Below are 27,541 nucleotides of genomic sequence, written 5' to 3'. Positions count from 1 at the left end.
CGATGCGCAATTAGAATCTATAAGATGTTTTTTTCCTTGAAAAATGATGTTAAATATCAGTTAATTAACATATATTTGATGAATTTCGTTTTTAAGTGATTTAGGTATTCAAACCGAAAAAACCTGTTAATTACAACGAATTTAGAACCGCCGTCCACTAGCATACATGTTCATGATTCCTAGACGCTACCGTTAACGCCATGCATTTAACAAATATAAATTTTCGTAAGTTTAGTACACAGTGTTTCTCGAAAAAGTGAAAATTGATTTTTCTCTGTAATCTTATGAAAAACATTAAGAAAAACTTGTTTCTTGCCAATAATGGTGTTCCGTGCGCGTTTCACTACGAAGCCGGAAGCTATGTCATCTATTTTCATAGTACGTGTGAACGGCGAGAAAATCACAGCACAAGTAGCGTTTACATAGATTGTGACTGTAAACGATTTTTGAAATAAGAATTAGGTAGCTCAAGTATGGTTAAGCAAAACGTTGATGGTTGTTAATATGTCAGAATATCTTAAAGGTTCTTTTACAGCGACATAGTAATAAGATATCTAATACGTAATTTGGAACTACTTTCAAGAGCGGAACAACAGCAGTGTACGACAGCTACGGCTGCTGACCAATCATTGTGATTGTGTTTGTTTACATCAGGTTTATTCTTATTATGAACAAAGTATGATGATGCTTGGTTTGTGGGGATCTCAACTGCGCGGCCGTCAGCACCCGTACACATTCCCAATCTGTACACAGTTCAGTCTAGCTACTTTCATGAATGACGACGGAATGATAAGGGCAACACAAACATCCAGGCCCCGGGGAGAGAAAATCCTCAACCCGGCCGGGAATCGAACCCGGGACTCCGTGATCCACAGGTAGCAACGCTAGCCACCTTCTTTTATCTCATTTTGTTCGTTTTTTCGTTCATTGCATCTGCTCGGGGCGGACATCGTAAGACGCCCGTTTCACTTCGTCGTTGATCCATTAACTCAGTTTTTTTTTATTACAGAGGGCAGCTAACCCTCTGACCGAACACGCTGAGTTACCGTGCCGGCATCATTAGGCGACGAGCTGTGGACATTATGAACGAAGTACAGTAGTCTGCCGTCTCAGCCAGTTGCGGTCGTATGGCATTACTGTGGCTCGTAGAAGTATCAACCCCGAATTATCGGAAACTGTAGAGACGACTATCTTACTATAGCATCTGTTGCTGTTAAGTATGTACTAAGACGAGGAAAGTCGGTGAGCAGTCTGTTGCAGACAGTTGTGTAACGAACACATGGATATCAAGCGTGGAGCCTAGGGATCCGCAAGACAGAAGTTTAAAATAAAATAAAATATTTATCTGATGATTAGCGCGGCTGCCTCTGCAACGCAGGGTCCCGGTTTCAATTTCCGGCCGGGTCGGAGATTTTCTTCGCACGGGAACTGAGTGTTTTTGTTGACCTAAACATTTCATCTTCATCGACGCGCCATGATGCCGAAGTGGCGTCAAATAGGAAGACTTCACCAGACGGCCGAGAGCCCCAGACGGAGTCTGCTGGCCAATAACGCCATACCGTCACTTTCATTTCATTTCCATTTATTTTGTAAGGGCTTATTCGGCTGAATTTTTCAGCTGCTAACATAACACTACCAAAACCGCGCGCTCCCTCGCGTCAGATTCCCAGTAGCGCCCGTCAAACGCCAACTTCAGTTGGCAAAATTACTAAGACATTTAAAAGAATGGCTAACGAAATTTTCGCAGTTTGAAGGGTCGTCACTTTCTTCCATTCCTCATTTCATAAATATGCCTCAAACCATAATTATTTTTACTTTCTGTCACCATACACATATTACTGAGCTGGTGAAGCTGGAGAAAACCATTTTCAGATAATTTTCATCGTTAGTGAGGTATTGCTGGAAACGTACAAGATGTGTAAAGATTCGTAGTCACGTACTTGTGGCGTCATAGCAAGGTCGCGTGACCACCGTAAGAACTGAAGATAGAAATCCAAAACGAATTTAAAAAAAAAATTTCAGATGCAAATGTATAACAATATTTTTTTGTTCTCAATAGTTATAGCTCTACCAACGGCCTACAGTTACAATTTCTGTAAATGAAAATACAAGCGTCCACTCTCTATTCGTTTTTTTATGTAATTCTTCATAGCATTGTTAATGAATCATATTTAACGCCTTAATGAGGTCAGTTGCTGTTATTTTTATAATTTTTTAAAACCATACGACTGTGCAGTAAATTTTTATACAGCTTAAATCTTGATGTTAAGTGCTGTGTTGCAGTATTTTGATCCGAAAATTGGTGTAAAGCGCATTCCTCTGGTAGGACTCACACCAGAGTTTCTGCCTAGGGGTCTCCAGGTCCTACATAAGGCACTTGGATATCGGATGTCACACAAGAATTTCGGTTTCCTGCGTCAGTAGTGTCTACGGCGCATCTTAAATATCGGAGGGACTATGTTTCCGCAAGTAAAAACGCTGCACACGACGACGTGACGTCACTTTGCCTTGACATGGATATGCGGATAGATCGACGTTTTAGTGCGGGTCAGATCGACACAGAAGGGATTGTAGGGTGTCAGGAAACGTTTTTATCAAGGCTGTACGCAGACAAATGCACGGGACAGTCTTCGGCAGCCGGTCGCCGATTCGCGTTTCATCACTTTTGAGTCGGTACGTTTCTACACGTAAGAGCTCAGCGAGGAGACGAGACAGGCTGCAGAAGTACGGCGTGCAGTGCGGACCCACCTCTGACAGCTGGCGACTCCCCTGGTGCGGTCCGACGGGCGAGAGGCGAATGAGCGGGAAAAACGGTCCGGCGCGCTTTGGCTATCACCAGCTGGCGCGCAGATAGCGTCCAGCGTCCACCAGCACCAAACCACTGTGCAGGCGGTCGCCGCTGCGGCCGTCCACGAGCCTCGTCCCCACCAACTGCCTCTGTCAGCTTCTCCTCCTCCTGGAGAGACGTATCGAAATTTTGGGCAAACCAATCACAATGAATTTACTTAACTAGTAAACTAGAGGTCAGACTATTTCGAAATCCCCTCCCCCCCTAAAAATAGGAAAAATGTGGCTGTCTGTTATCTGTCATCACTTCATACTACATACCACACAGGCTGAATCCGAACTGCACCGACACAATTTCGGAGGGTGTTCAGGTATATCTTTTGCAAATGCCAGCGATCCCTTGTGTTCTATACGATACAGGCGCTGCACAAAAATATGGAAACACCACAAACACAACAGGTTACCACGTCTAATATGGAGTAGGAAAACCATCGGCAGACAAAACAGTTTCCAGTCTTCTCGGAATTAATAAATACCGGTCTTTTGTGGTTTTTGAGGGAAACTTGTATCATTCTTCCTGCAAAATACGCTACTGGCCATTACAATTGCTACACCACGAAGATGACGTGCTACAGATGCGAAATTTAACCGACAGGAAGAAGATGCTGTGATAAGCAAATGATTAGCTTTCCAGAGCATTCACACAAGGTTGGCGCCGGTGGCGACACCTACAACGTGCTGACATGAGGAAAGTTTCCAACCGATTTCTCCTACACAAACAGCAGTTGACCGGCGTTGCCTGGTGAAACGTTGTTGTGATGCCTCGTGTAAGGAGGAGAAATGCGTACAATCACGTTTCCGACTTTGATAAAGGTCGGATTGTAGCCTATCGCGATTGCGGTTTATTGTATCGCGACATTGCTGCTCGCGTTGGTTGAGATCCAATGTCTGTTAGCAGAATATGGAATCGGTGGGTTCAGGAGAGTAATACGGAACGCCGTGCTGGATCCCAACGGCCTCGTATCACTAGCAGTCGAGATGACAGGCATCTTATCCGCATGGCTATAACGGATCGTGCAGCCACGTCTCGATCCCTGAGTCAACAGATGGGGACGTTTGCAAGACAACAACCATCGGCACGAACAGTTCGACGACGTTTGCAGCAGCATGGACTATCAGCTCGGAGACCATGGCTGTGGTTACCCTTGACGCTGCATCACAGACAGGATCGCCTGCGATAGTGTACTCAACGACGAACTTGGGTGCACGAATGGCAAAACGTCATTTTTTTTCGGATGAATCCAGGTTCTGTTTACAGCATCATGATGGTCGCATCCGCGTTTGGCGAAATCGCGGTGAACGTACATTGGAAGCGTGTATTCGTCATCGCCACACTGGCGTATCGCCCGGCGTGATTGTATGGGGTGCCATTGGTTACACGTCTCCGTCACCTCTTGTACGCATTGACGGTACTTTGAACAGTGGACGTTACATTTCAGATGTGTTACGACCCGTGGCTCTATCCTTCATTCGATCCCTGCGAAACCCTACATTTCAGCAGGATAATGCACGACCGCATGTTGCAGGTCCTGTATGGGCCTTTCTGGATACAGGAAATGTTCGACTGCTGCCCTGGCCATCACATTCTCCAGATCTCTCACCAATCGAAAACGTCTGGTCAATGGTGGCCGAGCAACTGGCTCGTCACAATACGCCAGTCACTACTCTTGATGAACTGTGGTATCGTGTTGAAGCTGCATGGGCAGCTGTACCTGTACACGCCATCCAAGCTCTGTTTGACGCAATGCCCAGGCGTATCAAGGCCGTTATTACGGCCAGAGGTGGTTGTTCTGGGTACTGATTTCTCTGGGTACTGATTTGCACCCAAATTGAGTGAAAATCTAATCACATGTCATTTCTAGTATGATATATTTGTCCAATGAAACCCCGTTTGTCATCTGCATTTCTTCTTGGTGCAGCAATTTTAGTGGCCAGCAGTGTAGTACCAAGTCCATTCCCTGTACATTACATTAAAAGACATTTGCGAACAAAGTCCGCTGTATTTCGTACGAACGTATCCTATATCATATTGGATTCGATCTGTATAAGATATTTGCGGTTTTCTGAATAGCTGCCGATCAGGAGCAATCAGCAACAATTTATTTCTCAGTATTCGAGCATACATTCACGAAAAGACGTCGCTGTTATTGATTGGAACGATCACATAGATATTATTGTGGGTAGAGCAAACCAAAGACTGCGATTCATTGGCAAATCACTTAGAAGGTGCAACAGGTCTATTAAAAGGACCGCTTACACCACGCTTGTCGCCCTATTCTGGAGTATTGCTGTGCGGTTTGGAATCCGCATCAGGTGGGACTGACGGATGACACTGAAAAAGTACAAAGAAGGGCACCTCTTTTTGTATTATCGCGAAATAGGGGAGATAGTGTCACAGGCATGATACGTGAATTGGAGTGGCAATCATTAAAACAAAGGTGTTTTTTTTGCGACGGGATCTTCTCATAAAATTTCAGTCACCAGTTTTCTCCTCCGATTGCGAAAGCATTCTGTTGGCACTCACCTACATAGGGAGAAATGATCATCACGATAAAATTAGAGAAATCAGGGCTCGCACAGAAAAATTTAAGTGCTCGTTTTTCCCGCGTGCCATTCGAGAGTGGAACGGTAGAGAGACAGCTTGAAGGTGGTTCATTGAACCCTCTGCCAGGCCCTTTATTGTGAATAGGAGAGTAATCACGTAGATGTAGATGTAGATTTAGCTTTCTCCTCTTCGAAAACAATGACGATAGATGGATAACAGTTCCCGAATTCAAATTATACCAAAGAAAACGAGGGGAAAGTGTATCTTACTGAGTCATTAAATTATCTCAGGTTTATCATCATTCATATGTTAGGTATTTGTGCATTGCGCATCCTGTTTGTCCACGATAGATTGACGATTGGTGCGGTGGCTGTCGAGAATGGCTGTGGCCCGCATTACGGCTGCCGAAGGGAGTGGAACGGTGAGGGGAAGGCAGTGTCCACTGCTTGCAGCAGTGCTTCCACCATTACCCGTGTTCAGCGCTAAATACGGAATCACAGGCGGCACTTGTGGAACTATTACCCGCTGAAATGACTCTGATCTCGAATCGGAAATCACCTAATTAGTTGATATATACATGTTCGAGTCTTAACGTATAACTTACGTATCATTTATCTATCGAAAACAATGAAAAATAAATATAGATGAGTGTACGACTAACGACACTATGAATCGAAAAAAAACCTTACTTTTGGAATCTGGTTGCACATCCCATTTATTAAATGCAGGCTGCAGTAATGTTTTTACAAAGTGTTACTAACTGAACCTGAAAGAACTGTCAGAATGATATTCACTAAAGGTCACTGTCATGTGTGTTTGTTTCAAGATCATCATCATCGCTTGAGAGCATTCTGTTTATGATCACTTCATCTATGGCCATTTCCATTATTCCATCTTGTGTCCTGCACTCTTGCTCCAGCTGCTGCACATTCCTGCAGTTACCTTGCCAGTCCTGTGCAGTAACTGAAAGGAAAGTAACATTAAGAAAATTCTGCAATCTTTCGTTCTATGTGTCACCAGGCACATTGCTCTCTCTGAAATTGTCCTTTATTTTGGCCTAAGCCAGCTTTTTCTGCTTTAAATGGCAGTTGTGGAGCAGTAAACGCACCACTTTGTTGGCTTTCCTCCCAGTGAATTTATCCACAACGTGCACTTTCACGGCTCGATTGCTTTCCTTTATTTTAGGTAGAAGTTTCACCTTCCTCGCTGAGTCATTGCAGTTTATTTGTCTGACTCACAACCACTCTAACATCATAATTCCGAAATGATATTTATCAGGCATTCTGTCGAAGTTCCTTCTGTGGTATGGCTCATTAGTAATGGAACAAAGTTCTTATGGCCCCACTCTCCATTATTGCCAGATTTATTCAAGATGGCGGATCCAAGATGGCGGCGATAGGTATGGCAACATTGCAATGATGTCATGGTGGGAAGTTCAAATTTTGGCAGGTAAATAGGTCAATTAGGCTACCTCCACTAAACTAACCCATTCCCCTCCCACCCCTCTCCCTTCCCCTCACCCAGAAAATGGCGGGAAGTCCAAATTTCAGCAGGACAATGCAACACTCCAAGGATATCTCCACTAACCTAAGAAAATGGCGGGAAAATAGGTCACTTGGGCTACCTCCACTAACATAAGTCATCCGGCCACCACCTCTTCTTAGGAATTGGTGGGAGAAGGACTCAGCCTTTGCTGGACAGGGTGGACGTAAGTCTTTATTCTGCATGTAGTGTTTATTTAAACAATTTGAGCAAGTAGCTCCATCCAGTGTGTCCACCATGAGGTTTGGAGTACAACTGACCTAGTACACATTACTGCCACCAGAGCATGCTGTCATCCCTTCTGTGACATAATCCAAGATGGCGGTCTGGGGATGAAAATGGGATAAGGACTCAGCCTGTGCTGGGCTGCTGGGTAGGATGGACATAAGTCTCCATTTTGCAGGCAGTCTTTACTTAAACAAATTGAGGCAGTAGCTCCATCCAGTGTGTCCACCATGAGGTCCAGAGTCCAACTGACCTTGTACACAGTACTGCCACCAGAGAGCGCTTTCATCCCATGGCTGTCTGGGGGAAAAATGGCGGGAAAATGATTGCCTGTGCTGGGCTGCTGGAAAGAGGAAGGAGTGTACTTCATTTATTTGGAACATTTTATTTAGGGACGGATTTCATGTAGTTTATTTATTACACTGATACAAAGCACACACTCTGACATGCTTGGGGTCACAATACACACCCTACAGACCTACAAATTACTCGTAAATCACCGAAATAATGCAGCACACTGATGTACAGACATGCTCACTAATTATAAAATGTCAAAATAAGCATACATATTATTTAGGGGCGGATTTCACGTAGTTTATTTATTACACTGATACAAACACTCATCCTGGTATGCTTGAGGTCGCAGTAAATAGTCTACAGACCTGCAAACTACTCGTAAATCACCGAAATAATGCTGTAGACTGATGTGTAGACACGCAAACAACTCCTAAATTGTCAAAATAATGCCTGTAAAAGGCTCTGCTAACACTCTTGCTAATCGTTAACTGTCAAAATCATGCATTGCACACCTGTTCACAAAATAATGCAACAGACACGAAAACAGCTCGTAAATTGTCAAAAGAAAATGCATGTGTAACACTATGCAAACACGTTCACAACGCTTATTCAGCAGAAAATAATACAAAGTCCTCTGATTTTAGTTAATTGAATAGTGTTTTGTGGTAACATCATATGTACTCCTCAAATATTTTTTCTGTTTTTTATATTTTTGTGTTTTGTCACGATTTTTATTCATTAATAATAATGTAAAAACACTGGCGGCTGCTCTGGTTAATAAGAATAACTGCACTTCTGAAACAAGTACTTTAGGTGTGTTCCTCAAATAAACTTGTCCCAGTGACCTGAAGAAGTAAACTTGAGTAAGTTTTTGTTCTAATGTAAACACCTCAGCAAGTGCTTACAGAAGGTATTTGCTAGTGGACGCAAGCCTTTTGTAATACTTCGCATCTAGCGACAGTTTGACTTTGGCAGTGCTTGGAGACAAATGAATATCTTTCAAGCAGTGCCGATTTTCTCCGCTTCTAGCAGCACTAGCGAAATCCTCAAGTTATTGTGGCCAAAGAGTATGAATGAATAACGAGCACCAAATACCATTTTATTCTATTTATTCGTTGTTTCAAAAATATGTTCCTTTTTTTGGATGCGGACATGTCTGATACTGTCCGTACAATTCAACCATTGCCCATGCAAATTAAAAAGGAAAACACCATTATTATGGACAGGGTGCCTGCTTTAGAAATTATATTGCTTTTGCATGAAGTACATGACACCATTAACTGTGATACAGATAACAATGATTTCATAGTCTGTGTCAGAATTATTAAGGTACCTATTGCATGCAAAAGCAGTGTAATTTCTGAAGCAGATGTGAGATGCCCCGAAAATAAGGTTTTCTGCACCTTACTTCAGGTAGAAATATGTTTCACAAAGTTTCATAGTTCATAAAACAATACGATTTAATGTTTTTGTTGAACATTTGGAATATAAAATTTGTTTGTTAACAATTTTATCTCAACAAATAGTAATAAAGACACAACAATCAACAACACTGTGCTATTTATAGATCGAAGAGAAGTTTGTCTTAGCATAAAGTAGGGTAACATTTATTTTTTTATCCGTTTATGATTTTGACTCTGCTAAAGAGTATACTATATACGGTCTTTGACAATGAGTAAGAAGACAAAAATAAAACTATTTGTCAACACACACTCTAATACAAAAAAAATCATGAAAGAGTTATGCAACCTGGTCACAAATTGATGTTCAAACAGGTATGGACGGACAATGCAAAACTGTAAACTTCAGCAGTTGATGGATAAATGTGTAATGGTGCAATGCAGTCTCACCACGAAGGTGGCAAGGATTGTAAACATGGACATTTTGATACCAGTGCATAAAGTCATTGTAAATTTCATTCCCGTGTACTCAGTTGGACAGTAACTATGCCTCTCATACGGGCGCGAGGACAATATACACAGATGTAAGCATTTGAGACAGGACATGTAGTTTGGCTCAAAGAAGCCCGTTGGACTAATCGGCAGTCGTTCGTCGTTTCAACAGGAGCGCTGCCACTATTCGACGATTTTGGCAGGAATGTGTGCATCATGACCGAACACAGTTTCCAGAAAGAAGTGGCCGACCTAGAGAGACGACAGAACGTGAGGGCCGAGCAATCGTCACAGAGGCACTCACAGTCCTGCATTCATCATTATCATCGATCCGACGTGCAACTGGTGCTTCAGTGATCACAAGGACCATTCACAGAAAGGGCGCTGAGCTCACAGCGCCCCTTGCGCCGATTGCCATTGACCTCTGTACATCAACATGCCCGTTTGCAGTGGTGGCGGGCACATTCGGCCTGGAAGCTCATTGACTGGCGTAGAATGGTCTTCACTGATGAGCCCCGCTTCAAACTGAGCCTCAATGACCAGCGAAGACGTGTCCGGAGACACCCTGGACAGCAGTACGATACCAACCTGACTGTCGCCCGCTGTACGGCCTGTCAACGAGGAGTGATGGTCTGGGGTGCCATTTCATTCCATAGCAGGGCTCCTTAGGTTGTCACCTCCGGCACCCTTAAAGCAAGATATTCTACACCCCATTTTGTTCCCTTTCATGCAAGCCATCCTGGATTACGTTTCAGAAATTTTCTACTGGTTGTTTACTTGCTCACCAGACTCTACCTTGGCCAGAATGATCGCCGGATCTCGCCCCAACTGAAAATGTTGAGAGCATTATAGGTGGGGCCATCCAACCAGCTCGGGATTTTGACGATCCAATCCGCCAACTGCACGGAATTTGGAATGATATCCGTCAGGAGAACATCCAACAATTATATCAAAACCAAGCCGAATAAATAACTGCTTGCATAAGCATCAGAAGCGGTCCAAGGCGTTATTTACTTCTTCAATTTGTGAAGTTTTTCTCTTGAGTAAATCATTCAATTTTCTTTATCATTTGTTTGTGTGTACACGTACGTGATCTACGGATTTCTGTCCCATTCGGATAATCCCTTGATGGTCGTCGTTTTTTTTAATTTTTTTTTATTACAGTTCATCACAGGGGCCAACCAACAAGCCAAAAGTTGTATGCTTAAATTTGCGATACAAATTTGGTTTCAGGTCTCTAGAGGTTAGGTGTCATCCATTAATTACGTGAGGCGATTTTGGCTTTTTTAGACCCCCACCCTGCCTCCTTCGTGAGATGTGAGATTTGCCTCGACCCCCCGCCCCTCAAACTCACATGAGATTTTTTAAAATGCTTATGCTTATTTTTAGTGTAAATACGTTAATCCGTGATTATTGCGTTGGACTTATTTCAAAAATGTAATTGATTAATTATTTTTATTTCAGACTAGTTAAGACCAGTATTTAAGACCCAAAGTCGGCTAGATTCACAGTGAGAAAATAGAACAATAAAATACTTAAAGAAAGGGAGCTACTAAAATTTGTAGAGCAATATTCATTCTAATTCAGTGTGTGGGGACTCTTGTGTGGGCTCAAGAGTGACTACTAGAACCAACATGTCCACGTGATTTTCAATAAAATCATCTGCTCCTTCAACCTCATTCCGTTGCGAGCGATGTGGAAGGCATAGTATACCGTAAGCAGAGCCTGTTCTTTTGATAGTGCGAATAGAACGGTCTACTGCCTGTCGAATCTCTGGAACAGTTCTGAAGTGAATGCCACGGAGTGGTTCCTTCATCTTCGGAGTCAAATGCACAGTATTACTGTTCGTTTCTGGAGCATCACCTGTGACCAGATTTGCGAAAGAAGCGGTGATACTTTCTCCGCAACCCACCCATCATTTTGCACGACAATGCGCGGGCGCATACAGCGCAAACTGTGGCTGCTCTGTTCGGTCGATGGAACTGGGAAGTACTGTACCATCCACCATACTCCCCGGACTTAAGTCCTTGTAACTTTGATTTGATTCCGAAGATGAAGGAACTACTTCGTGGCACTCGCTTCAGAACTGTTCCAGAGATTCGACAGGCAGGGGACCGTTCCCTTCGCACCATCAACAGAACAGGCTCTGCTAACGATATATTACGCCTTCCATATCGCTGGCAATGGGTTCTACACAACGATGGTGACTACTTTGAAGGTGCAAACATGTAACTCTTTTGTATCGGTTGTGAATAAATAGTTGCCACTATTTAAGTTCCAATCCTTGTATATGGAAATACTTATAAATTTTACACACAATGTTTTCTACATCGATTGGTAACTTTCCTACTGCAGTTTCTACTCTGATGTGAATTATATGTGCCAAGCAACCAATCCCTACAAGAGACGTTTTCAGATTTACTTCTGATTTGCTGAAAACGTTTTCTTTACCTCCTCTCTTAACCCCACCAAACTTACTATTCATATTATCAGCTGAGAAACACACAAATTATGACTCCAAATTAGAGGCCTGTAGAACATACTGTACACGTTGTGATAAGACAGCTGGTGTTTCATTTTCTACAGAACAAAAATCAAACAACTTTACATGTACTCCACTTTCAGGTCTGAAATATCTGACAATGAGGAGAAGTAATTTAGTAGATATATGATTACTGGTATCAATAGAAATGCTTACAAAATTCACTTCATTAAGGTGTTCAGTAAGAAGCTCTTTGCACCATGGAACCAATACATTATTAACAATATATTCTGTTTCTGTCCTTGCACACCTAAACTTGATATCATACAGTTTCTTAATAATTTTTTATGTGCAATCCATGGAACTATAGCTGCGACTGTGACACACAGTGGTAGGCAAATGTGCCTTTTGCCGCAGACAATTTTAAATCTTCATTGCTTGAGACACAAAGGATTTGTAAAAATTACTAATAAAATAAAAAATTGCAGTAATTAATAAAAAAGTATAAGGTTTCAATATTACAATATTCTGTTAACATACTTAATGTTGTATTGGGGAAGAAAGTGCTCATTGTCGATGATGCTGTAGCAGCTGTTGAACCCAATCAATGTTTCTTAGTTTTCTCGTGCTGTAAAATGTTTGAACTTCCACCATGTGCAATGGAGTATCTGTTGTGGCAAGTTGTGCTTTAAAACTCACAATTTATTTTGGTACTTTCCAGAAAAGGATACTTTTGCTTGAGTTTAGATGAAAACATGTACGTACTTGGCGTTTAGGCATAGTTTCAAGAACTGTTGTATCGTAGTAGGAAAGAGAAAGATTCTCTGAATACTGAATGTGAATACAATACTAAAACAGTTCACAAAACTGAACAGGAGCACTCGCACTTCCTAAAGCCTTCAGCCCTCAACAGTCACCACTGAGCTGAGGTCCGCACAAGAATGCACAAAAAATAAATTAGAATTATCATCATTCAAATAAAGAAACAAAACATGTGGTTAAATTCAAACCTTCGCTAAGCAACAGCTTTTTTCTCAGCTAAGTGATGCAATTTTGATGTTTGAAAGTAAATATTAGTATGGTTTAGTGCAATCGAGATATAGGAGGCGTGGAAAAAGTGGAGGTGATTGTTGACCATTGTAGCGGTGTGTGTTAAAGCATACAGGTACTTCAACAGAAACGTAACAAAACTAAATAAAGTGACCACCTAGAAAATTTGGTAATTTCACGACGTATTTTCAAAACTATGGATCAACATTTTCAAACAATTGTATGCAACAAATATAAATCACCATTATTAATTTAGGGCATAAAATGTATTTGCGAAATTTTAATATAGGAGACATTTGTGCGTCCCGGCGAAAATTACAGGACACCGGACACCTATGCCAGAAAAGGGTAACTGTCCCGTTTTTTACGGGACGTATGGTAGGTTTATGGAGAGTTGAAAGTATTATCGCTGAATTACATTTATGTAGAAGGAAATCTGTGAAAGAAGATTCCAGAGCCTCATCTGACGTATAAGAACTGCATAAATGTAACGAAGACCTGTATTCAAACACCAACAGCCTTCTAAAGATGTTGACCGCACTTCCTGTAACTACAGCCACAGCAGAAAGGTCGTTCCCCACTTCAGAGAAACAAGACACACCTGCGAAATCCAACAGAGAAGGCAAGTCTGAACTTTATCTCACATTACATCATATAACAGTTATTATATCAGCATTTATTAATCTATGTATGATCTCAAAATAAATAATGTACGTTGCTGTAGCAGTTGAATTAAGTTGATTATTGTGTCTTATCCTTTCAGAGAAGGTAGACAGATTAGCCCTCTTGTCCATTCATCGTTCAGTACCCACTACACCACTGGAGGTGACAGATAACCTAGCAAAGAGAACGAAGAAATTAGATATGTGATTATAGGAAAGATTTATTATTTCCTGGGACCCTGGTTTTGACTTCTGTAAGCCATAATTTGTTTATTTATCCCTCTATAGAACTTCATACGGATGTCGTCAATACTTCTCACAGCGCTTCTTATAAAGAGTGGTTTAAAAAGAGTGCCAGTTCTAAAACGGCTGGTAAATTTTTGTTTGCCGGTTGGTGACGTATTAGTTTTGATTCGTTTCTATTTCCAGAACATTCCGATTGTTGACTCAGTTTGAATTTCTCGCATTCGGAAGTCGACCTGTGTGCAACTTGTGTTAATCATGAAAACGTTTTATAAGAATGGACAAAGTCATGCAGCAACTGTCAGACGACTCCACACGATTCTAGGGCGTAATGAGGCAACGAATAAACAACAGTTTTCAGACTTTATTAAGTTATTTGAGATGGATTACGGTGGGCTGTTAGCCCAATGAAATCAATTCGTCACCGTTCCCGACAATTGCGCTTAAGCTGTTCTTAAGTACGTAGAATTCTCCGGTATGATCTCCATTACCACTCCTATAAAATTCAGTGCGGCTTTTGGTCGGGCGGCGTCGTCGGCCCTTATTTTACTTCTTATTTATTTATTTATTGCTTTAAGATGAGGTGGGACAGGCAGTGACAGTTAATGGAGACCAATAGCATAGAAGAAGAGAGTTTTTGTGGCTTCATTTGGATGGAACGGTCATTGAAGAGTTGTGATTTCAGCGTCGGAATTTTCTACTACAGTGCTTTCATCTCAATTGACTTGTATCTGTGACAGTTCAATTTTGCCGCGCATCACCGAGCCGTTTTGAATAGCCGCCGAAAGGCCCTGGCGCGTCACCGCCGAAGAACCACACACTACATGCTCTCCGCAACTGCTGAGACAGTGTTCCCGGGGCCCGCTTCGGCAGCACAGCTTTCCAAATGTGCTTTTCCCTGTCGAGCAATCAGCAAGGAAACATCGTTTATCATCACACCGGCGCACGCAGGGGTATTTCATGCAAAAAGTTGGCAAAAATTAGTGTTTGGCATTTTCTATACTAAGAGACCCTAGAGAAAATATTTGTAGGTTAATAATATATTTACATGCTTTACAACACAAAATTATGATATTTTTGCTAGATTATTTATTTCTCAGCTACAATACTGTGTATTATTCAGCTGATGCTTCCCAGTCTTTGTTCACCTGAGCAGTCTGTTTCTATTGGGGACTCCTCTTCATCAACATTTTCAGGTTGAGGGACCTGCCTAATCCATCCTTTGCTCGAGAGCAGTGAATGTGATGTTTCTTTTAGGAAGCGTTTGGTGGTTTTCTTTGACTTCGGTCTCATACCTGTTATTAATGGATCAGATGTCAGTAGTAGCCTGTTTATTATGACTAGATTGCATTACCTTGAGAATTTCCTGACAAACGTTTGTCTGTACAGACAAAAGTGCTTATTACGGTCCTCGGCTGCTTCTTTGATAAACTGCCTACGGCTAAGAGGGTATTTTCAATGACAGTTGGATCCTGCTCTAACGTTCTGACGACTTAAAGTGTGAGTGTGGATATGAGTTTTATGAATGTGGATCTGAATTTTATCGACTTATTCCCCCAAACTACCTTCCAATTCTTTACGAGTTGACTTACTCGGAACTTGCAGCTGCTCTTCTTTACGGGAGGGTCATTCCATGTCAAGTCACCCAGGCCTTGACACCAACCATGTCAGATTTGGATGAAACTTGGCACAATTACTTCTTTTATCATCCTGAAAGCACTTGTAAAATTTTTTTGCTCTATCTCTTATAGTTTCTTTTTTAATAAATTTTTAAAGTTTTTAGATTTGGCATTGTTTCAGCAGTCGGAAATCGTAACTTAAACGTGTCCTCACAACTAAAAAAATTTGTATATTAAAGAATACTCAAGATATCAGTATGAAATTTTGGAATAAGTTTGTGTATTATATCTAAATGTTAAAAAAAATTACCATAAAGATGTATTAAAACCTTCCAAATGAATAAAAATTTACAAGTTTTTTTTTAGCTAACGGATGTTTAGTTTTACAAAAACTGCAATATCTAGAGTCTCAGATCTGATAGAAAGCTCAAATTTGTTTTAAAATACTCTTAATTGTATAGGCTATTAGATAAAAGAAAAATTATGTTGGCTTTTTAACCTGTTTAATAGTTATCTAATTTTTAAAGTAATATTAATTATATTTTAAAAATAAAAAGTACCAAGTGACTTAGACACCGAAAATAAGTTTTTGTCTTCTTCGAGTAACAATGTACGCTTGGATTTTGTTTTGTTACTCCTGTGTTTTGAAGTAAAAAATTATTACAGTATTAAATAGTGCTTGGATAGCATTTTATTAAGTTTATTCGAACTCTCAGTAAGTACTGTTGCTTAGTTTACAGAGATTCTTTTCCAATATCCTATAAAAGTAACCAGAACAGTAATCAGACCAAAAGTGAAATCAGTATGTCAGATATTCAAACCTGTAGCGTAGGGTTATTTAAAAAATCTGACTGTTTCCAAACAACCTACACACCTTCAAAACAGTTACAGCCGGTATCTAAATTGAGCGAGGAAGAAAAAGATTTGATCCACTTATGATCTGGAATTAATCTGTGTGAATTTAAGAATATATGTTCATACCACAGCTACTACTTTTTAAATGTTTTTGAAAAGTATCAAACAACATGTGTAGACCCACTAAAAAAACACAAAAAGCCCATCAAAAAATCATTGAGAAGTGTAGGCTTGGATCTTTCTAAACAATTACTGACAAAAATATTAGCATAAAACCTGGACAAAAGTTTTACTCAACATGCCGTAACTTTTGTGAGGAAAAATAGAGAGTTGAAGTCAATGAAAGTGAAACAGATGATGAAGTCATGGTTGAATTAGAATCACAGGAATCCAGAAATGAATCCCTCGTACAAACAAACATTGCTCTTGATAATTTAGGTTTAACACCGATAGAGCTTCATGGCTTGTCAGAACAAAGTAAAGGGTCTTATTTTAAAAGGAAGGTTAGCAGTATTGAAAAGACTGCAAAAAAGGCGGTTTCAAAAGCATTAAAATATGAAGCACCAAGTTCTGATGATGACGAAGAAGATAAAAGTGTGGTTGAGAAAGCAAAGGATTTTGATGTAATGATTTCGCTTATGAAAGAGAAGATTTCATCTGTTGGGAGGTCTAGAAAAATCCAGATTCTGACCTTGGCTCCAGATTCTTGGAGTCAAAATAAAGTGATGAAAGAATTTTATGTAAGTGAGTACATGGTGCGACAAGCTAGAAAGCTAAAATCCGAAAAGTGTATTTTGGAAACTCCTGGTCCAAAAAAAGGTAAAACTCTTTCTGAAAATACAGTAAGACTTGTAACAGATTTTTATGAAAAGGATGAAAGTTCCAGAGTGCTACCTGGAACAAAAGACAAAGTAAGTGTTCAAAAAAATGTGTACATGCAAAAAAGACTCATTTTGTGTAACTAGAGAGAACTCTATTATTCTTTCTAATGGGAGAATCCCGAGGTAGAAGTAGGATTTTCAAAATTTTGTTTCTTGAGACCTAAATGGCGTATCCTTGCTGGTGCTGCAGGCACACACACTGTATGTGTATGCAGTATCCACCAGAATGTTAAACTATTACTGGATGCCGTGAAAATTGAAGAATCTTATAAATACCTAATTAAGATGCTTGTGTGCAACACGGAAAACCAAAACTGCATGCTACGTCATTGCGACAGCTGTACTGCAAATACTGCACTAACTGAGTACTTATCTGAAAAACTAAGTGAAGATTATGATTTAGAAGAAGAAATTGTAATCAGTCAGTGGGTTAACAGAGACAGGGCAGCAATGATCAAACAGTCGTATCAGTGTTGAAGACTACATTTCTTTATTGGTTAGGTCATTGGAAAAGCTCACCCCGCACTCGTTTATAGCAAAATCCAAATCAGCAGCCTTTAAAAGATTGAAAGAAGACCCACCACCCAAAACAGCAATTATTGTGATGGGTTTCAGTGAAAATTATTCCTTCGTTATACAAAATGAGATCCAAAGTTACCACTGGAATAGAGGTGGTTGTACTCTACACCCAGTTGGAGTTTTTCTAAGAAATGAGGAAAACAATGTTTTTGTTTCCAACCAATGTTTTATTAGTGATGACCAAGAACATGACACTGGTTTTGTTAACTTTGTACAAAAAGAAATTACAAAGTGGCTGTCATTACATCATACTGACATTGACTCAGTTCACTACTTTACAGATGGTTGTGCTGGGCAGTACAAAAATAGAAACAGTTTTAAAAATTTGACTGAACACTTGAGAGACTTTAATTTGAAGGCCCAACACTCTTTTTTTGCAACAAGTCATGGGAAGTCAATTTGCGATGGCCTAGGAGGAACTATTAAAAGAGTTTTAAGGAAAGCTAGTCTACAGCTTTCAGACAAAGAACAAATAATGACAGTAATCCATGTGTGTTCATTTTCACTTTATTGACAAAAAAGAAGCTGATTTGCTACGGTTAAAACTAGAAAACCGTTTTTCAGCAACCCGAACCATTCCTGGAACAACACGTTTTCATAACTTCAAACCACTTCCAACAACCAACCTTGAAATTAGAAGGACTACCGATAGTGTAAAACCCTCCTTACTCTTTTCTTTCCATTCATCTTCTGATTGGGTTCGTGTTGAACCATCCATAAATAGCTATGTGGCTGCAAATTATGATGGTAACTGGTACTTTGGACTGGTAAAAACAATATTCAATGATGAAGAAGATGCAGAAATTCTATTTCTACATCCTTCAGGACCAGCTGCATCATTTTATTGGCCTGAAAGAGAAGATTCTTGCATAGTGCATTTGGAGCACATAGTCTGTGTAGTAGATGCACCTCAATCAAGCGGCACTGGAAGAATGTATTACTTCAATAAAGACTGTATCAAAAGAACTGAAAGCTCTTGGATGAAATGGAAAAACAAGTTGAATCAGCATTAATGTTTATTAAAAAGACAAAATTACTCAAAAAATTCAATGTTTCAAGCAATCAGTGGGTTATACATATGTGTCGTAAGTACACTATCTTTGTACATAATTCTAATGTAATCTACTATAATTAATAAACATGTTAAAAAGCCATCATTATTTTTGTTTTATCAAGTAGCCTATATGTTTAAGAGTAAATTAAAACAAATTTGAGCATTCTATCAGGTCTGAGACTCTAGATATTGCAATTCTTATAAAACAAAACATCCGTTAAAAAAAAGAAAAGAAAAAAATACATATATATTTTTTTTCATAGAAAATATTAATATATTTTAATAGTATCATTTTTATCTTCAAATATGTATAATAAATAAACTTGCTGCAAAAATTCATGATGTTATCTAGAAAAGCTTTTAAGATAAGCAATTTTAAAGTTTTGAATACAAATTAAATTTACCATTTCGGAAGGTTTGGAAAACACAAAACATAAAAACTTAAAAAATTTATTAAAAAAAACTATAAGAGATACAGCAAAAAAATTTTGCAGGTGTTGTCAGGATGGTATTAGAACCATTTGAGCCAAATTTCATGAAAATCTAAGGAGCTGGGTGTAAAATTTATTTTTTATTGGGTGATTTGATGTGGAATGGCCCGGGATAGCCGGCTGCTGGAAACCCTTTTGACTTCTTCTCCGTCGAATAACGCTAGGTACAGGAATTCTTAGACTCCTTCTACTTATGAAATAAGTAGACATACAAACATTACTTTTCGTCAACTAACCATGTATTTGGCCTGCATACGTAATAAAAATTTCACTTTCCACATGAAAATGTAACTTCCTGCAAGTCTCTCATAGACTCGGACGTTAGAAACAAATTAGGTTACTGTTAAAAGAAAGTTGGCTTGGAAACCATGACCTTTTATAACATGAATCATAAAACGAGTCTTGCCTCTAACGAAGTTGCGTCAAGCGTCCACAAGAGCACTTTTCAACTGCTCTTGTTTTACTAACAATAGTCAATGACACAATAAGCATAGAGCTGCATACAAACTCCATAGTTCTTCCTTACACACTCACTAAAATATCTATGGACTGTCCGACAGGTACTTGCCACGTTTACTTTCTTCCCGTGACTGATTTTAAACCTGCACACACAAACATGTGACAAGCAGTAGGTAGGATTCTACCATACCACACTCATATCCAGAATATCGTGTTTTCGAGACGGTAGAAGGCTGAGTGGTTTTAGAATTTACACAGAAATTTTCGAATCACTACAATGCACCGCAGTCATGTATACAGTGGAGGACATAGGATGCCATGGGTATAGATCAACATATGGTCTTGCTGCTGGAACAGTCCACGGGTATACTGCCGGTCCATAGTGTCCAACGGGCACAATATTTCGGCGATCAGGCATGTCACCATCGCCAGGTGCGCTGACCAACTGAGCTCCTGAGAGCGGGCGGCGGATTTAAATCCCCTCCCCCCGCGGGCCGCTCTCTTCGCCATCCGCGCCCGTCGATGTGCTTCCTACATCCGCCCTGGTCGCCAGTTCGTTCTTCTTGCCACTCTCAGTCGCATTTTTATTATCCTCTTATTTCTACTGATGTTTCAGGGTCTGCAAAAAACCTTCTGCTGGTATTTCCATCATTGCTATTTCCATAGCCTTGCTTGGGAACATCTACAACCAATCACTGTTGATTTATAAACATTTTTTGCCTGATAGCCGGCCCCGGTGGCCGAGCAGTTCTAGGAGCTTCAGTCCGGAACCGTGCGACTGCTACGGTCACAGGTTCGAACCTTGCCTTGGGCATGGATGTGTGTGATGTCCTTAGGTTACTTAGGTTTAAGTAGTTCTAAATTCTAGGGGACCGATGACCTCAGATGTTAAGTCCCATAGTGCTCAGAGCCATTTGAACCATTTTTGTCTGACTTTTTTCCTCTCTTGAACAAGTTTCTTTTCCTCTTTTGAATGGATCTGCCACTTCTTGATGGTTATTTTATAGGACATGTGCAACAAAAATTTTATGCATCTTATTTGGGCATGGAGTATGGATAGAACAAACTGAAGAGCTTCTGTATTTACTACTTTGGTTTTTGACAAGTCATTGAAGTTTTCTAAGGTAGCCTTGCAAATCTAGCATCTCATTGTCGATACTATCTCTGTTGCTGCATTGCAGACTTTTGCAAGTATCCTAGTCATCAGCTATATGTGCTTCATGGATAAATCACCGTCTGTTGTCGAAATTTTTGTTTCTTGTAATGTTTCAATTTTCCTGTTGATATGACCAGCTTCTTCATTAGTAAGAGCAGCTGTGTCATGAACAAATCTAATTCATGTTGGTCTGCAATAGCGAGGAGATGATGGTATGGGATTTTCCCAAACAATTAGGTTCGTACGACAAATATTTAGAAGAGGCACTGAAGATGACTGAAATACGTTCGCATCAGAATCGTGGTTGTTTTCAAATATTTGTTTAAACTGAATTTACTGTGACCCATCACAACTCCGTTTAGACATAAGTTTCAACGCATTTATGCCGTCATTTGGAAGATGATTTACAACTTCTTCCAATTACAATATTAATTGCTCGCATGTGTGATTAAGCAAGGCTTGAAGTTGAATCTCTGCACATGTAGCAGTCACCTAATAAGAATCAGTCATAGGGTGGCACTGCTTTTTAGCGTCTTGAAGGATACAAATGAGACCTTCTTATCAGTTGTTCGAATTATTTCGTACTGTTTCCTTGTCAGCAAGTCTTCCTCAAAGATTGAGAAGGCTTGTATAAGTTAAAGTCGTTTTCTTGCTTGTAAGTGTCAGCGATTCCGTTATAACGCTTGTCTGTGTCTTACCTCCTCATGTAGAACGTGAAGTAATATGTTTAACCATTTTGGAATCCTCAGCATTTACAGACTGGCGAACGTTAATTCTGTGGCTCCATGATTGTTTCTCAATAGCTGTGTATTATGCATTTTACTGCATTCGCTTAAGTCGAGTTTTGCAACAGGGGATTTTAATGGCATTTTGCAGCCAATTGTGGTTATTTTTTAAGAAAGTACTGTAAACTTTGTGTGAAGTAATCAATCATTCATTTAATTGTGACTTCGTATAAGGCAGTTTATGTTTAAAACCTTTCATTTCTTCACCAGGGAAGTTAGGACCTAATAACAGATAATTTTCCATAAATTCCTATCTTTTTACAAACTGTTTTTCAGAACATCTCTTCATAAGATCACAGATGCCTCTTATTACATAATTTTGACCTTCAAAGGACTTATGATAAAAACAAAATGCTTTCAGAATTAATTTTGGAGATGACATTTTTTATAGCTTAATGTAAAACAACGATACAAAATCAAACTACGGTATTCAGCGGCTATTTTTATAAATTTCCAGTAGAGGAATGATTTTTGTACTGTATTAATAAATATGCAGGGAGACACCCTAAACTATAACAAAAAAGATTACTAATATAGATAGAAAATAATTTGTAACAAAATAATTTTTTATAACAGTACATCTTCACAACCCATGTTGCTTTTGAGCATACTTCACGTAGAAACACATCTTAACACATTCACAAACCCAGTGTGATTTCAGAACAGTAGAGAAACTTCAGATCCATTGCAGGCGAGATGTAAATACAGACTAACTCTACTGCGTATCAGTGTACAGTAAGCAAATACACTCTGCCTCAGCAAGCCCCATCTATCAGACTATAGCAGGAAGTCGTGCATTCCGTGAATTACTCGCACCTAAAAAGTGGACGTTTGGCCAGCTTTTAGGGCAAAATATCTTTAAGTGCGCCGTGTAGACTGTTCCATTTCATTACGGACAGCAGGAAACTTTGCATTTTTTGTGGATGTTCAGTTTTCTGTCATCTAAATTAGACGTTAAGTAAATATCTTTTGCAAAATTGCAGCTGTGATTAACAACTGCTTCCGGTTGTTTTTAAAGGATCAATATTACAGTAATTTGATACGAGGGTTGTTTTTAAAGTAAGGGCCGTTTTTATTTTTAAAAAGAGATACAAATACTTTTGTAAAAAACTTTTATTTTCTGATTCTACACACTTTTACCTATTTTTCCACATAGTTGCCTTGTTTATTTAAGCACTTGTCATACCGTACAACTAAGTTTTTAATGCCCTCTTCAAAGAATTCGGCCGCCTGCTCCGACAGCCAAGAGTTCACAGCCGCTTTCACTTCATCGTCATCATTGAAGCGCTGCCCGTCAAGATGGTGTTTCAGGTACCGGAAAAGGTGAAAATCACTAGGAGCAAGGTCAGGGCTGTATGGTGCATGGTCCAAAACTTCCCAGCCAAAAGAATCAATCAAATCCCGAGTCTTTTGAGAGGTGTGAGGCCTAGCGTTATCGTGCAGGAGCAAAACTCCTTTTGCCAGCATGCCGCGCCTTTTGTTTTGAATTGCTCTGTGGAGCTTCTTTAGAGTTGCACAGTAGGCATCTGAGTTGATTGTCGTTCCTCGTGGCATAAAGTCCACTAGCAAAACACCGCGCCGGTCCCAGAAGACAGTTGCCATAATCTTGCGCTTTGACAGCGTCTGTTTGGCTTTGACCTTGACAGGTGAGGTTGTGTGTCGCCATTCCATCGATTGTCGCTTGCTTTCGGGAGTGATATGGTATACCCATGTTTCATCTCCAGTGACAATTTGACTCAACATGTCATCCCCTTCTTCCTCGTAACGAATCAAAGAGTCCAATGAAGTGGCAAATCTCTTCCCTTTGTAGTCCTCTGTGAGGAGTCTGGGTACCCACCGAGAATACAGTTTCTTAAAGTTTAGGTTTTCAGACACAATTTTGTACAAAACCGATCTTGAAACTTGTGGAAATTCCAAAGAAAGAGTGGAAAGTGTGAATCTTCTGTCCTCACGAATCTTTGTTTCGACTGCAGCTACCAAATCATCAGTGATCACAGAGGGCCGGCCTGAGCGTTCTTTGTCATGGACGTTTTGACGGCCATTTTTAAACTCTCTAACCCATTGACGCACTTTACCTGCACTCATTGCATTCAAGCCATAAACTTCTGTTAACTGACGATGAATTTCTGCAGCTGATAGGCTTCTCGCAGTCAAAAAACGTATCACTGACCGTATCTCACACGCGGCGGGCGATTCAATAATCGTAAACATTATAAAGTAGCACAGCGATGCGTACACATCAGTTACAGAGCTGCATCTTGCATCAGTGTGAACGGAAAGGATGCCGGCAAGTGGCGCGGTGGCTTGTTGCGGCGTCCGCGCGAACTACGGGACTATACGCGCGAACGGCCCTTACTTAAAAAACAACCCTCGTAAAAAGAGGCGATTGTGAGACTCGTAGCTAAGGAACTATTCAATGTAAAATTCTCAAACACAATTCAAAAGGAATGTAATACTGTACAGTTTGAGGCTATATTCATGCGGTATTTTTCGAACTTAGGTACTTTTCATTCTGTTTTACTTTTTTCTGAAAAAAATTTAAATGGAATAATTTATGCCATATCGTTCAACATTTGATTTAAAAACAATATTAGTAAATATTTTTATGGTAAGTTCAGTGGAAATGTTTAGAAAAAGCCTGCTGGTTGCGCTATGTCACATGATTCAACACAACACTGAGGCCTCTTCCCTTGTTGAGTGGCAGACGGGAGCCGATTGCAACGGAAGCGCAGCGCAAGTGTAAATATTTACTATTTGTTTATTCCGTGTCTCGGGCTCCGTAAAACTTAAAACTAAAATCAATGTGTAATAAAAAAAGACTCAAGCCTATGTAAGTGTGATCCTTATGAAAATTGTCTTCATGCTTAATAACGGCATAAAGGTTTTTAAAAACTGTATTAACTTTGTGATGTTATTGGTAATACCTCTATCAACAACAGGCATTCAGCTTCAGAATGAATCCTGGTTTACTGAAATCCAATATAAGGTTATTGAGTTACAAGACACACAAATTCTCTCATTCGGCAAATACTGGTAACGCAAACTTCACCGTTTTAACTCGAACACTAGGAACATTTACGAGGTAATTTAATGAAAATTGTTTTCTTGTACTGTAATTGACTCATGTAGAAATTATTAGTGATCTTAGAAAATGTGGGGTCAATTTTCACGTAATTCAACTTATTTGGAATGGAATAGCCCATGTGCCTTGACCTGCTGGCGAGTTGCACTTACCAATATTATTTGCGCCGGCTTATTACTCGTACCTTGGGTTGGGTGTTGGCTTAATTTAACTTGTATCAAATGGAGTTCAGGTACATTGTATTTTTGGCTTGCTTGGAACATATTGGGTGTCAGAGGCACTCGCTTATGGACGTCCACCGACTTTGCTATTGACTGCTTGAAAGGTGATTGGGTTTCCTATTTGGGCAAATGTTTTCTATTTGCTACTGATATTATAACAGTTCTATGTTAACTTATGCTGCCATTTGAACGGCAGAAATTGTGTTTTTTCCTTAAATTCTCTGGTGATCATTGACGTTGAAATTTTTTTCTCTTCTTTCTTTTTTTTTTTTGGAATCATCCACCTGGATTGGAAATAATAAAGCAAATTATGTAGTTGTTTTACAAAGGCAAATGTAAATGGTGTCATATATCTGAAGTTTTTCGAGTTTTTATATAGGGTGAACATTAATAAAAGCAAAAAAGTGTAGGGACGGATTCCTGACTTGAAATGGAGGAAAAAATGTCCTATGAACATGTGTCTGGAAATGTACAGTGTGTGTGCAATGACAACAAATCGTCCCAGAACACAGTAAAGAGGTGCATCGCATCCACTTCACAACAAATGTTGAAAGTGGGCTCCAGGGGATTGCAGGTATAGTAGGGATAACACAATCGTAATTTGGCTTACACCATGTTGGTGCGCCACTCACCTGGAGTTTGTACTAGCGTTCATCTCAACATCCTGTAGAACCTGGTCCAGATCTGGTGTACACACAGTCCGCCACCTTCCTGCATGTTCATCTATCTGATAGGACACATGATCACACAAACGTCCAGAAAGAGCTTGACATATTGTGTGATTTGATTAGTGTCTGTGAAGGTACTTGTTTTGGTGTAGCCATGCTGCCCCTCGACCATTTCCATTTGCTTGGCCTTACACAAACACCATCTTGGCTTGTTCCCAACATGAATACTGGACCATTCTGCTGCTTACAATATGCTACGTTGGTCCCATAGCCTGCAACACACAAGGCACTTACGGCATCTGGTTAAAGGAACTGTCATTCACCAGCACTACCTACCATGGAAACAATGTACTTCTGGACACTTGTCCATAGGATCTTTTTTCCTCCATTTCCAATCAGGAATCCATCCCTGCACTTTCTTGGTTTTATTAATGTTCACCCTGTATTCTGCTGGAGAAAATTGGTACACCTGGAAAAATGATGTTGATTTTGATCCGATGACAGCACATGCCACCTGGGGGATAGGAGATGTACTGAATATGGTTTCAGCATCATCCGCCAACAAATAGCATAGTGGTATAGCTACCAGAATGCTATCTGTGTCTACCCTTTAACAGGGAATGCTCACAGCCAGAAGGCTCAGTGTGGTGCAAATGTGTGAAGCAACCAGGAAACCATGCCATGGAGATGCACTCATGCTTCCTGACTGACGAAGTTTGAAAGGGGTCAAATTGTGGTCTTCCGAGTGGCAGGATGGTTCTATCAGAGAATTGTCACACAAGTTCAATATGCTGCATCAGTTGTGCAACAATGGTGGTATCAGTGGTCACATGAACATTCTCACACCTGCAGATGAGGTTCTGGACATCCATGTAGCACAGATGGGCACCAGGATTGTTGTACTGTAAGGGCAGCAGTGGCAGATCATGCAGCTACCACAGTGCAGATAAGAGGCCTCGTGAGCCCAGACATGTCAACGCAAACTGTTGTGAACCAGTTATTAGCGGTGGGACTACACATACGCACACCTCTAGCCTGTCTTCCACTCGTGCCACAGCTTCAATGTTCATGATTCAACTGGTGGCATCAGAGGATCGCTTGGAAGACAGAATGGCACGTTGCAGTCTTCAGCGATGAAAGCAGATTCTGGCTGAATGCAAGTTATGATTGCTCGTGTGTAAAATAGACCTGGTGAGTTCTGGCTCATAGTGTGAATTCGTCCAAGATGTACTGGCTCCACCCGGGACATATGTTTTGGGGTGCAATAAGCTACAACTCTTGCTCACCTTCTGTGTTCCTGGAAGGGGTGCCAACTAGCACTCAGCTGGTGCAGGATGTTGTCAGACCAGTTCTTTTGGCGTTCCTGCAACAGGAAGGTGACATGTTGTTCAAACAGGATAATGCTCACTCATACACTGCCCACGATATTCAATGAGCTCTATGTGAACAGTCGAGCAGGCATGGAATAATGTATCCTAAGACAGTAATCGCCATCTGTACAATCGACTGGTTGCAAGAGTCAGTGCCTGCATAGCCATCCACTGAAAGTACACCATATACTAATGTTGGTGTCCAAGGACGTACCCAGGATCTGAACTGGGGGGGGGGGGGGGGGGGCAGGTCATACTAGTCTCAGGAAACAAGGACTTGAGACAACATACAGCACTTCTTATTAAATAAAACAGTAAACCAGTGAAAAACTGCTTTTAATAAACATTTTAAATACAATAATGCACTTGCACAATCCGAAAAAACATGCAGCATTTCTTATTAAATAAAACAGTAAACTAGTGAAAAACTGCGAATATCTTCTGGGGGAGGGGGGGGGGGGGCAGCTGCCCCCCCCCCCTGCCCCTCACTGGGTACGCCCATGTTGGTGTCTCAGCATGGGTCTGTACATAGTATT

The 27,541-nt window shown here is 40.4% G+C and overlaps 1 protein-coding gene across 1 annotated transcript in view; it reads right to left on the bottom strand.

Moving 5' to 3' along the window:
* LOC126455582 (Krueppel-like factor 3) overlaps window positions 1–2,873 on the bottom strand; it is a 205,409-nt gene extending 202,536 nt beyond the window's left edge. Inside the window, exon 1 of the mRNA XM_050091338.1 lies at window positions 2,749–2,873. The gene's annotated coding sequence lies outside the window, so the exon portion shown is untranslated. The remainder of the gene's footprint in view (window positions 1–2,748) is intronic.
* Window positions 2,874–27,541: the final 24,668 nt, after the last annotated feature.

The sequence above is a fragment of the Schistocerca serialis genome, chromosome 2 (genome assembly GCF_023864345.2).
Source record: "Schistocerca serialis cubense isolate TAMUIC-IGC-003099 chromosome 2, iqSchSeri2.2, whole genome shotgun sequence".
NCBI classification, from domain to species: domain Eukaryota; kingdom Metazoa; phylum Arthropoda; class Insecta; order Orthoptera; family Acrididae; genus Schistocerca; species Schistocerca serialis.
The sequence above is the reverse complement of the archived record's forward strand: the minus strand, read 5'-3'. Positions and strand labels throughout refer to the sequence as shown.